The sequence below is a fragment of the Alligator sinensis genome, unplaced genomic scaffold, assembly GCF_000455745.1.
Source record: "Alligator sinensis unplaced genomic scaffold, ASM45574v1 scaffold4_1, whole genome shotgun sequence".
Taxonomy (NCBI): Eukaryota; Metazoa; Chordata; order Crocodylia; family Alligatoridae; genus Alligator; species Alligator sinensis.
Genome location: NW_005841887.1, coordinates 1,776,036 through 1,787,538, shown reverse-complemented (window position 1 = coordinate 1,787,538; position 11,503 = coordinate 1,776,036).

Sequence of the window (11,503 nt, the reverse complement as noted above, 5' to 3'; positions counted from 1 at the left end):
TTTCCCTGCCTATGTAGGGAGTTGGACTCGATGATCTATTGAGGTCCCTTCCAACCCTAGCATCTATGAATCTATGAAACTGCTAATTGCTTTTAGGCATTGTCTTCTGTCATTTTACAAAAACAGCATCCAGCATCCAATGGTTTCATAGTTGTTAGGGGCTGGAAGGGACCTTACAGATCATTGGGTCCAGCCCCCGTGCACTTGGGCAGGAAAGACTGCTGGGGTCAGATAACCCCATGAAGATGGGCGTCAAGATGCCTTTTGCAGATCGCCAGGGTGGGTGACTGTACCACCCCTGGGGGGGAGCCTCTTCTAAACCCTTGGCACTAGACTTGTAAACAAGTTTTTCCTGATGTTTGACCTGAAGTGATCTTCATTCAGTTTTTGCCCATTATTTCTTGTCCTCCCCTGGGGGGCCTTGGTGAATAGTTGCTCCCCAGGGCCTGATGCACACCCCGATATACTTGTAGGCTGTCACCAAGTCCCCTCTGAGTCTTTTCTTCTCCAAACTGAACAGTCTCATGTCTTTCAGCCTATCCTCCTATGACCTGGTCTCTACGCCTCTAATCATGTGTGTGGCCCTCCTTTGGACTGTCTCAATCTTCTCCACATCCTTCTTGAAGTGCAGCACCCAGAACTGGACACAGTACTCAAGTTGAGGTCTCACCAAGGATCAGTAGAGGGGGAGTATGACATTCTTTGCCCTGCTTGAGATGTCTCGGTGGATGCATGGCAGTGTTTGATTAGCTCTGCCAGCTACGGCATTACATTGGTGGCTCATGTTCATTTTGTTGTCGATTTTGACACCCAGGTCTTGTTCAGTTGTGGTGCTGGCAAGTGTAGCACTGCTGAGCCTGCAAGTGTGTTGTGGATTAGTTCTCCCCAGATGGAGCACTTTATATTTCTCTGTGTTAAATGACATTTGGTTGAGGTTCGCCCACCTCATGAACCCATCCAGGCCGGCCTGTATTGCCAGTCTGTCTTTGAGTGTGACTGTCCTCCCCCATAGTTTGGTGTCATCAGAGAACTTTGCCAGTTTTCTTATAATACCCATCTCCAAATCATTAATGAACATGCTGAAGAGCACCGGTCCAAGTACTGAGTTCTATGGGACACCACTGATCACCTTCCACCATGATGACTCAATTCCATCAATCAATACCCTTTGGGTCCTACCACAGAGCCAGTTGCCTAGCCACCGTACCGTAAAGTAGTTGAGGCCTCATTCTCCCTATTTGACCATGAGGACATCATGGGAGACTAGGTCAAGGGACTTTTTGAAGTCCAAGTATATGACATCAACCTTTAATCATGTTGCTTGTGAGACCAACTTTTTCTACATTTGTAAAAAAACCCAATTTGTTTACCAATCTATATTTAAAATATTAGGATGAATGACTATTTGCTTCTTTAGGTTATTCCCTATGAAAAAATTTGGCTCCTTATTACACTATGGAAACCAACTGGGGTAATTTTGCTTGCACCAGTAAAATGGGGTAGAGGAATTTTGAGCAAAAAGAATCCCTGACACCAATGTAAGTAGACTGCAAGTGTGGAGACTGCAAGTAGGAGCAACAGGTAGAAGCAATAACTCCTACTCCAACTCCTTCTCCTACAATAGGAGCAACAACTTTATTTTTCAATTAAGAAACTGGAAAGTTAGTCTGTCGAATATGGGTATGTTGGGTCCAAAGTGCTTGAGAGAGATCTTACTTGGTTATGTAGTTATTACTACCCCATATTAAAAATACCTGCTTTTTTTGTGCGTCTCCTCCATAACAATATACACATTATTGCTTCTATTCCAGACAATGCCTAACAAGCAACATTCTTATAACACAACTCCAAAAACTTATAGACCACGTATAAATTAAACTTACTAGTAAAGTTGAATTAATGTCTGAGGTGCCTGCATGTTCTTCCTTGAAAATATCTAATATATCAATATGTTGGGAGGCGGCAAGCCCATTTATTTTGGCACGCCCCATTTATTATGGGGCATGGCTTCTTTAACTTGTTAAGGAAGTTGTCCGACAGATTTGGACAGGCAAAATGACAGATCACACCCCCCAATCACCCCCCTTTCTGGAAGCTGGAGAATGTGCTATTTATTCCTCATTGTGTCCATCTGAGGTGACAACTTCAGAAGACCATGAAGTAATGCTGTGTGACACCCCTGCTGTTTATGACCAGTGAGTTCAGTCCTAGATTGCAGACCGTGACATTTCACAAGTGGTGACAGTCCCTGGGATCCTGCATCATATTTCTGTTTTTGGTTTCTCAACTTCTGCAAATCTCTAGCTCCTTTCACCTCTGCTTTTATCATTACAGGTATTTTAGTTTTCAGTTCTCTGTTAAACAAAATGTCTGCAGGTGACAAAGCATGGTTCGCTCATGCCCTCCTGTAATTTAACTGTGCTAAGTATGGCTCACAGTCTGATTGTACAGTCCTTTTCTGTTGCTGCTTTATAATTTTAACATGATTTTCCACCAATGCATTGAAGTGGCAATAATGGGGATTAGTGGTTAAATGTCTAAACTTAAACTTCATTGCAAACTGCTTAGCCTCATGCTCACTAAACTGAAGTCCATTATCAGACATTATATTATCAGGTATACCATTGTCTAGCAAAAAAAATAAATAAAAGATTAGATATAAAACTATAACAAGGGAGAATAATTTTTTGGAATAAGAACACAATACAGGTTTCCCTTGCTTTATGCATTGCTGGAAAATGGTGCATAACTCAGATTTGCGTGAAGGGAGCCCACTTACAATGTAACAAATAGGGATACGTTCCAAGACCTCGACTGTCCTGACCCCCAGACCCATTTCTACCACTTTTACAAGACAATTTTGGTACTTACCAGCAGCAGACAGCACACACCAGCTCAGGACACTATCGTAATGAGGTTGGCAACTACAGAAACGCATGTCACTGACAGCAAGCAAGGAGCACAGATCCACCAGGAGACTATATTTTGGTGCATGTCACTCCCACAATGCACTGCACAAAGCAGCTGAATGTGGGCTTCCACCCCACCGATCGCATAAGAGTGAATTTACCTTGCAGATAATGAATGTCTGGTCATTGCATAAGAGCGCATTCATACATACAGAACCCACATCAAGCGAGGGAAACCTGTACAGGTTCCCCCAATGCCCTGCCAGTAAGGATGGGTGTCAGCGTTCAGGTTCCAGGTGATGAATTTAGCTTCCTCTTTGTAAAATTATGAAGTTTTCATTCAAAAACAGCTAAATTTGATATCTTCCATATTTCAGGGATACAGGTTGTAGCTATATTGGTCTACAGGCAAAAGAAATCAGAATACCTCTGCCACAAGTTCTGATTCATCTCATTCAGATTCATAAAATAAAATCTAGCCTTGAGCATCTTGTTACTGCCTCCAATATTTTACTGTCAATCATTTCTGCACCTGAATTGATATTACTACACCTGAGAGATTAATATTACAAGCCTTCTAGAGTTAAAAACAGTCTGCAGGGCTGTGAAATTGCCATTCCTTGTAACATTGCTTCCAAGAGATAGCAAAATTGCAGAAGAAAGGCTAGTTTAAAGAGCAGAACATTTAAAACCATTTAAAACAATCGAGGGTTGTTAACTCCTGTGGAGTGGAGAAAGATTAGCAGGAATTAGGGAGATGGTAATCAGCCATTAAGTCAATAGACTCTCTCTTGATCCTGCCTGAATAGAAATGCCTTTGCCACTCCCAGGCAGTGTGTTTTAAAATTTGGGTGGAGCAGGAATTTAAAGCAGTGCACTTACACCCTTGCACCCTCCCTGAATCCACCTCTGCAGCTCACCTGCTTGAGGAGAAGCAATAAGTGAGCATATTGACTGGCTGATCCTTCACAGGGGCCAGATAGTATGTCAGTTTGGAATAAGGTAGGGTTTTTTTTACATTTACCTCTAATTTTTCCAATTATGTATATGTATTACACTGTAGTATATTCACTACAGTTGATTAAAACACCAGTTTTATTCTAGCTTTCTAGACAGGGCTGCATTTGCATATCAATATTTAAAGTTAAATTTGCATACAATCTGTTAGAAGATCTCCTGCTTATTATTTCTCTCACAATGTTACGTTTCCCAGGACTCCCGCAAAGGTTTTGTTGCTCTGACCCTAATTATTCATTCCCTCTTTCCCCGTCTCTCATTGGCCTCATTAGGAGTGCAGTTTATTATTTTTTTTGTTGCCGTTACAAAAATACATAGTACAATATTGGTTAAGCTGTGTTTTTCATTTTATCTAGATTGCCTCTGCAGAGCTAGACTTATCCTCAGTTGCTCTCTAATAAGCTGAAGCAAATCTGCTGTTTCATGGATTATCATGAAAAATATTTTATAAGTCTCCCCACAAGCTTTATAAATGTAAGTTGTAAAAACAAATCTTTGAATAAAGCTGAGGCTTTCCCACGGGCCATTCAAATCAGTACCTATGTAGATATTCATCTTGTATTTTTCCCCTTTTATTGGTGCAATTCTCATTTTCATGCCATATGTGAAACATCTAGGGTGTGTCTACATGTTCATTAATGAGCTTTAGATACAGTGCTTTTGGTTTAGTACTTTCTTAATAAAACACCATCTAAATGTGCAGTACCTAAAGATACTGGACAGTAGTGCCAGCACATGGGTATTTAGTGACACTGACTGCATGTTAGCCTAATAACACTGCGCAGTAGGCTATTAGCACAGTTTTTTGCTGTGACATGCTACTGCGCAATGTTATTAGGCTAATGAGCAGTAAGTGTCTCATGTAGACGTGCCCCTATTGAACTTTCTCAGTATAATCATGTAAAAATGGTTTATTTGAATAGTGCTGGTTATTTGCTATTAGCTTCAACTAACCAAACGGTTTCAGGTTTCTGGGTGTATCAGCATGGTAGCATGTCAACAACAGCTCCCACGTTTAGTCCCTTCTCGTTGTGGGTGCCATTGCTTGACCACCATTATTCACAGTTCTGTTTAGGTTACAAGGATGACCTGTTTTGCCAACATTACCATTTAGGTATCTTAGTTACCCAAGCTGCAAATACAATACCTGTCCGTGCAAAACTGAATGCGCTATTTGAGGTGTAAAAAGGGATGCTAGATTATGATGATCAAAACCACAATGGTGTGTAAAAGAAGACATTTTGAAAATGAATTTTGGCACTGATAGGATACTGATTTGATACAACCTTGTCAAACCTATTCTGCTATGGTCCTACAGTCTGGTCCAAAATCCACTGACAGCAAACCTGAGTCTTTCCAGTGACTTGGGTCTTGAAGCGGACCCCTTAGTAGATTATAAAGTTTGGCATTGTCCAGGACTCTGATCAGGTAGGCTAGACTGTGGCAAATACCTCGGCAGTCATACCTGCAGGAAGCCTCAGCTAATGATTGCTGCCCCCGTTAAGAAACATTGAGCATCCTTTTTGGCTGCTGGGAGTATGACCTATCCATTTAGCACCAGCTGGAGTCCTGCTTTATGGGCCAGTTACTGCATCTCTGACCCAATTCTGTTGTGGCAAGCCTCATGGTTCCTGCTTTCTCATTTTCTTGGCTCCTAACCCTGATTTTGGTTTATTTCTAGTCTTTGGCTTTGGATTTCCCTGTGGATCTGTTTTCTGGCTCCTGACCCTGGTTTGACTCTGCTGTGGATTATTCCTCAGATTGATACTTGGATCTGATTTCCAGTTCCTGACCCTAGACTGTGTTGCGGACGCTGTTCCTGGCTTTTCCTTTGAATTTGGTAATATGGGTCCCATCCTCTGACCCAGCCCTGGACTCTTGCTTTCCATCAGTGATTTAACCATTAGGCAAGACTCCCTATACCCTCGTCCTTTAGAGGCATAGACTGGAGAATCTATTTAACAGTTTTTTCAATAACTACCTCCTTTATTTCATGCTTTATTTGTGAATAAAAAGGCAGCGTCTGAGGTCTAAATCAATCCAAGTTGTTTTCAAACCCCACTGACTGATTGCAGATGCTTATCCGTTTTTATGTTGCTTTCGGCGGACAGCTGTATTTACAACACAGCAGCAGCATGGAGGCTGCCATTGGCCTATGACATTTTCCGCTGATATGAAGTCAGACTCCAGTGCACAAGGAAGGAGCGACCTGATGAAGAATGCCTTGCATTTGCAAACTTGTCTAACTCTATCCCAACTATGCACTTGGTCCAAAAAGATATTACCCTAAGCAATCCTTGCCTTTTAAAGAACTAGTGACAGTCAGTTATTACCCATACTTAATTTACGATGATCTGATGAATATTTGGCACTTTGACACTTATCTCAAAGTCAATCTCTAGGGATGCTTGGAGCATCTCTAAGCATACTATTCCCCTATTTTGGGTCAAATTTTGAACATTTTTTTTTTGACCAGAGCAAATGTTTTTCACAGAAAAAAAAGCTGAAAAAGAAGTAGGAAAATAGTTTGCTTTTTAGTTTTTTCTAACTAATACAAAACTTTCAATGGAAAACTTGGGAGATTTTCTTTCTTGCAAAAATTACCTGGCTGGGTTTTTTTGTTTTTTTGAACAGCACTAATGACACAGCCTGGCTGAGGTAATTAAAGGCCAACACAATCATGTTGCTTTGCACTCTGGCTTGCTAATTATTTGTTGTTATCTTCTTCTTTTCTCTTTAGTAATTCTGAATAATAAACACAGCTGTTTTTAAGTGTAAGATAGCACATTATTTTAAGTATAATGAGATGCGCTCATCAGAATAACACTCTCTAAAATACATACAGACAATTGTTACCTTTTTATTTGATAATGAATCAAGGGCCTGACACAAAACTTATCAAAATCAGGGGAAAGGTTACTCTGACTTTGAATCTGGACCACACTCATCTTTCATGGATGGTTATTTCAATTTGGTTCTCTTCTGTTTTAAGCTGGATGCACATATTTTTGTATGTCAGTATTCTCACTAACTCTTTTCACATAAGTGGCTAGCCAATATTTGGGGTCTTGGGTGTTTTTTGTTTTTCCTTCTTTTTGTCCCCTCTTTTCCCCTGCCATTGGCTTATGACATTTTCCACTGATATGAAGTCAGACTCCAGTGCACAAGGAAGAAGCGACCTGATGAAGAACGTCTTGCATTTGCAAACTTGTCTAACTCTATCCCAACTATGGAGGGGAAATTGATAATGGAGTCAGATATTTCTATTTCTGTGCTTTTAGAAAGACAGCACGCACAGTCCTGTTTCCTGAGCCCTCCAGCAACTGAGCAACAGGAGAGACGTTCTTTGCTTGCACTTCCAAGGACAAAGTACTTCCAAGTACTTAGTCCAAAAAGTGTCTGTTAGTTTTTCCTTAGGGTTATTATATAGCCAGTGCCTCTGTAGCCTTGTCTGGTGCTTCCCAGAAGTCTTTTCTATTTCTGTGACACTTTTGCCTGCATCTTCACCCACTCCAAGCTCCAACAAACAACACTCCCTGAAACCTCTCTGCTCACATAACTTAAGATTCCCCTGATTGGCTTGTGTTTTGGGTATTGGCATCTATTGTTTGAGCTATTTCTGTCATAAATAAGTTTGACAGTTTCTCACATTTATCCTGAAAGCAGGATGGGACTTTGTAGAATTAGTTCAATCCCAAGCATAACATATATTAATGGACTGATACCAACTGGTGACCTGGCTTATGAAGTTGCATCTATTGCTGCATAAAATATTTTATTTTTAGAATCCACGGGCATCTTTACATGTGTTCTGGGTGTGGGGAGTAGGGTGTTTTAATTAGAGCAGATCTGTAGGCTGCTCTAATTAAAGCACCCACAGGATCTCATGTATTCAGCATCCCACACTTGAAAATGGCAGCCGGGGCACTTTAACTAAAGCTTATTCAATGAGCTTTAGTTATAGTACTTCCGCCAACATTTTGAAGCATGGGAATGCTGAATATGCAAGACATGGAGGCTGCTGGAGTATGGTACTTAGCACACTCCAGCAGACCCAGTTAATTGAGTCTGCTTCAACACGCTATAATTATGGCAAATTGGAGCAGCATCCCTGCACGTCTACAGGCACCCCGTATTTGTCAGTTTTTACAATACTAAACAAAGAGCCTGTTCCCCTAAATGTTGAAAGGGCACAAAACAATATGTACAGCTTAGCTGTTGGTTGTGACTGATCCTTTAAATGAACAATGAGACATAGCAGTGATTAGTGATGATACAGTAGCACGTTCAGAAAATAATGAGCTGTCTAAATGGTCAGGAGGAAGTTTTACCTTCTTTCTGTCTCCTATACTGTATGATAGAGAAAAGAAATAATTTACAATAAAACTGTGTACTTCTCAATGCTGTAATTTATTAGGCTGTTGATATTATGACACTAATAGCAAAGAATTCTAGGGTTCCTCCATAAATTAGAACACTTTGCTGCATCTGATTGGTCTTTTTGTACTTTATTCACATCAAAAGGCAATTACATTTTGTGCAAACTTAATCCTGCTGGTTTAATGGGGCATGTAAAATATGCCTTACGATTTGTCCTCTATTAGTACTGTATATAAGAGGCTGCTTGAAATGGGAGGCAGCTAATTATTTTGGTTTTTAAGTATTAGGGTGTCCTTCATAATATAACCTTTGTTTTAACTTATTTAAACTTAAGGAGCAAGAGATGCATGTTGCGTTCTTTAAGAATATCGCATCGCACCAAGTCCTGTTTGTATGAATCAAGTGATTTATCTCAGAGTCAACTCCCCATCACTACGTCAAGCAAGAGTTTTACAAAGACACTTCATGGAAAAAATGGATAAACACCGACTTAATATTGCTTTCCATAATATGTCTTTTTTTCTCTTCCCTCATTTTGCTATTGACCTGGACACAAAATATGCTACTGTGCTGATGAAACTTGATAATGATACAAAGTTAGGAGGCACTGTCAGTGTAAAGGAGGGTCAGGATCTCACTGAATGTGGTTAAACACTAGAGTAATAGAATTGGGACAAAATTCAACAGCACTAAATGCAAGACCTTACAATTATGGAGTAATAACAACAACAACAAAATTATAGATTCATAGATGCTAGGGCTGGAAGGGACCTCGGAGGATCATCAAGTCCAGCCCCCTGACCCAGGGGCAGGAAGTCAGCAGGGGTCATAGTATCCCAGCAAGATAAATATCCAAATGTCTCTTGAAGGTGTTCAAGGTAGGCATTTGAACCACCTCTGGCAGCAGTCTACTCCAGATCTTGGGGGCTCGGACAGTACAAAAGTTCTTCCTTATGTCCAGCCTGAAATGGTCATGGAGAAGTTTGTGACTGTTCGACCTTGTCATCCCTTGGGGTGCTCTAGTGAACAGACGTTCCCCCAGGTCCTGATGAGCACCCCTGATAAACTTATAGGTGGCCACCAGATCACGCCTGAGCCTACGCTTGTCCAGGTTGAAGTCCCATAGCTGTCAGCCTCTCATCATAAGGTCTGTTTTCCTGACCTTTGATCATGCGCGTGGCTCTCCTCTGGACTCTCTCAAGCTTCTCCACATCCTTTTTGAATTGTGGAGCCCAAAACTGGATGCAGTACTCCAGCTGTGGCCTCACTAAGGCTGAGTACAAGGGAAGAATGACATCCTGGGATTTGCTTGAGAAGCATCTATGGATGCAGGCCAGCATTTTTCTTGCTTTACTAACTTCAGCATCACATTGAAGGCTCATGTTCATCTTGTGGTTAATCATGACCCCCAAGTCCCTTTCATCCATAGTGCTAACCAGCGTAGCACTGCCAAGCCTGTAAGGATACTGCAGGTTTTTCCTCCCAAGGTGGAGAACCTTGCATTTTTCAGTGTTAAACACCATCAGGTTTTCATCCACCCAATTTCTGAGCCTGTCAAGGTCTGCCTGGATCACCCTTCTGTCCACAGGTGTGGATGCTTTACCCCAGAGTTTGGTGTCATCAGCGAACTTGACCAGTCCATTTCTGACACCAATGTCTACATCATTAATGAAGATATTAAATAGTATAGGCCCTAGGACAGAGCCTTGAGGGACCCCACTGGTTACAGGGAACCACAACAATTGACTTCCATTAACCACCACCCTCTGGGTCCTATCATGGTGCCAATTCCCCAGCCAGTGGATCGTGGTGAGGCCGAGGCCACAGTTAGCCAGTTTTGCCAAGAGGTGATCATGGGATACCAGATCGAAGGCTTTTTTGAAGTCAAGATATATGACATGTTGCCATCAGCCAGTCTGTTAAGGATGGCCTCTTTGATAATCTTTTCTAAGACTTTCCCTGGGATAGAAGTCAGGCTGATGGGCCTGTAGTTTGCCGGATCCACTTTCCTCCCTTTCTTGAAGATAGGTACCACATTGGCCCTCTTCCAGTCTTTGGGCACTTCACCAGAGCGCCAGGAGTTCTCAAAGATCCGTGCCAGGGGCTGGGCTATAACGCTAGCCAGCTCCTTGAGTACTCTGGGGTGTAAACTGCCAGGGCTAGCTGACTTGAAGGTATCCAGCCTCTCAAGGTGTTGCTTCATGAGGTCAGCAATGATGGAGGGCAAGGGATTTCCGTCACCCAGGCCTCCCTGTCCCATAGTGGGCGGGGGGGGGGTCCCATGGGACTGGTAAAAAACTGATGCAAAGTACCCATTTAGCAAGTTTGCTTTTTCCTGGGCGTCAGTTGTTCCATCTAGTTTAATAGTGGAACATGGGAGCTCATCTGTTGAAAAGGAGAAAGATGGAAATGACCTTGGGTAAGCAAGTCTATTGTAGGATGAACATGGATTTCTAATATGAAGTAGCCACGAAAAAGGCAAAATGAACCCTAGGATGTATCATTTTAGGTATTTTCAGGTCTGAAGGCTGTCTTGCAACTGGGTGGAGACAGGGGTGCAATTTGGCAGCTCCTGCCATGACTTAGCAGTCCTATTCAGTGCTCACCCCACATGATGCCTTATTGGCTCCTGGTGCCTTATTGGCTCCTGGCTGAATGCACTAGTATCACTCGATTTGTGGTCACAAGCATCATAAGAAAACAATAATTTGTGCAACATGGAACAATCACACCTTCATGAATAACCGAGATAATGAATGACCATAAAGAGGAACTGTCATAATCTCCAGGCTGCTAGTGAGATACAACATTGACATTGCAGCTCTGAGTCATGATGACTGTTAAGGATCAGCTGAGGGAAGAGAGTAGAGGCAACATCTTTGTCAGTCCTGGGCTGGCTTCCCCTTACAGAAGTGTTCAGTGTCAGCTTCGCCATCAAGAACCAGCTTGTCAGTCAACTTATGGGACTTATGACCCTCCATCTCAAGCTCAGCAACAACCAATATGCCACTGTCATCAGTGCATATGCTGATGTCATATGCCGATGATGTCAATGAACAACTCTACTCCAACTTTGATCCTGTACTGACTAATACTCACAAAGAGGAAAAGATTGTTCTCTTCAGTGCCTTCAACAACAGTCAGATGCAACTTGGAACTCTGGATTGACACCATTGGGAAGGAAGGAGTAGGGAAAG